Source organism: Lepidothrix coronata, unplaced genomic scaffold (assembly GCF_001604755.1).
Source record: "Lepidothrix coronata isolate B3197 unplaced genomic scaffold, Lepidothrix_coronata-1.0 Scaffold89, whole genome shotgun sequence".
Classification (NCBI taxonomy): domain Eukaryota; kingdom Metazoa; phylum Chordata; class Aves; order Passeriformes; family Pipridae; genus Lepidothrix; species Lepidothrix coronata.
The window spans coordinates 61867-63694 of NW_016690269.1; the positions used below are offsets into that span (position 1 = coordinate 61867).

The 1828-nt window shown below is 50.2% G+C and overlaps 1 protein-coding gene across 1 annotated transcript in view; it reads right to left on the bottom strand.

The window, feature by feature from the left end:
- Positions 1-394: 394 nt before the first annotated feature.
- Positions 395-1828, bottom strand: part of LOC108500330 (translation initiation factor IF-2-like) — an 18787-nt gene continuing 17353 nt past the window's right edge. The window contains exon 5 of the mRNA XM_017821119.1: positions 395-407. The gene's annotated coding sequence lies outside the window, so the exon portion shown is untranslated. The remainder of the gene's footprint in view (positions 408-1828) is intronic.

A 1828-nucleotide genomic window follows, 5' to 3' on the forward strand; every position in this document is an offset into this window, starting at 1 on the left:
AGCGCACACTGTGTCTCACCTAAAAAATCCACTGCGCAGGCTCGAAGGGTTAATGACCTTTCCCAAATCTTCGTTCGCAAAGACTGTCCATACTAGTATTGTTTGTGCCCCACCCACCCCCCAAAGAATTTTCAGGCATTTTTGGAAGGACCTTGCCTAAATCCCTTCACTCCCCACCAACCTCACCTGTATGAGGATGGTGCCTTGTCTCCCGGCTCAGGCTCCACTCAACCACACTCCCCCTCGTTTACTGTGCTCCAGTCAGTGCCAGATGTCTCAGCCCTACCCTATGACACTGTTGCAGGGAGATCAGCCCATGAAGCTTTAGGACATGGCTGTAACACCGGGATCAGAATATGTGCTCACAGACTCACCTCGAACCGAATCCACAGCACCCACACCCTGGCCTCTGTGTGCCTCAGTCTGTAGGGACAACCTCTGCAAAGGGGCCTCAGGAATGAGCACCGGACCCAGGACACAGTTACAGAGTGCTGAATGCAGTGAAAACTTGAATGTGCTCTGAAGGATCTGAATACCACACTGAAAAAAGAGAATTTTCTCTTAAAAAGTAATTTTATTTTGTATTTTCTACAGAGTTCGTAGCAAAACTTTCCCATTACTGAAGGGAAAAAATACAGGTCAGGCAAACTTATCTAGCACTAGTGAAACACACCCTTGACAGCACAGTTGCACTTGTCCTTGGAACTCCACTACAGTTCTGACACTTCATCTTTGCACTGACAAAGAAAACTGCAGTGTTGAAAGAGTGCTGAGATGAAGAAGGATACGTTAAGTGGACAAGAGGGACACACAAATAAAATAAATAAAGAGCATTTGTAACACTTGCCATATACAAAATAAGTTCTTCTGGAGGGTGATTTTCAATTTTTTTTTTAATTGAAAGCCTGAACAAAGATAAGCCTTTCACCAGAAATCATTTGAAAATGCTGTTTTTACAAGCAATAACGGGGCACTAATCAAACCACCAGTCTCCTGCAAACTTGTGATAGTTTTTACCCTAGGCCTTCCTGGAGACCAGCTTGTAACCAGGAAGGAACTAGAAAAGCGACAAAGGAAGTATTCCATATCATTCCTTTCCGTAACACAACATATAAAAAGGCGCAGATAAGAGAGTTCGCTTTTCTCTCTTCCAGTGGCTGAAGGTCTCTCCGTAGACGGGCTTTGCTTATATAGGCCAGGGCCTGCTACTCAGACCTGCCGTTATCTCCCATCTCTCCGGGAGGTGCGGGGGAACTGGCTGCTGCCTTGCACAGCTCTGCTGTCCCGCTCAGAGAAGTATTTAATTTGTCTTTTAATTTATTCTTTAGCTCTCTATTAACGGGTATATTTAGAAGATATTTGGGGTTTTTTTTTAGGTTTCTTTTTATCCCTGTTTGACCCCCAGCCAGGGTGCTTCCCGTGCCTCGTGGCCGGGGGTCCCAGGCTGCCGGGAGCCTTTCCCACGCTCGAGGGTGGGACCCCCAGCCGGGGTGCTTCTCGTGCCTCGTGGCCGGGGGTCCCGGGCTGCCGGGAGCCTTTCCCGCGCTCGGGGGTGGGACCCCCAGCCGGGGTGCTTCTCGTGCCTCGTGGCCGGGGGTCCCGGGCTGCCGGGAGCCTTTCCCGTGCCACGCGTGCGGTTGTGCCCCTGGGCACGGCCATTGCAGGAGAAAGGAAAGACAAGGAGAGCCTTGCCAGCAGGAACTACACCTCCATGAAAGAGGAGAAGGAAGTTTGGGAGCACACAGAGGTTTGGCGTTCCAGGTTTGGGGGGGAGGAGGTGGGTGGGAGGGAGGATTAGTGTAGTGTGTCAAGTGGACCGTGGGGGTCC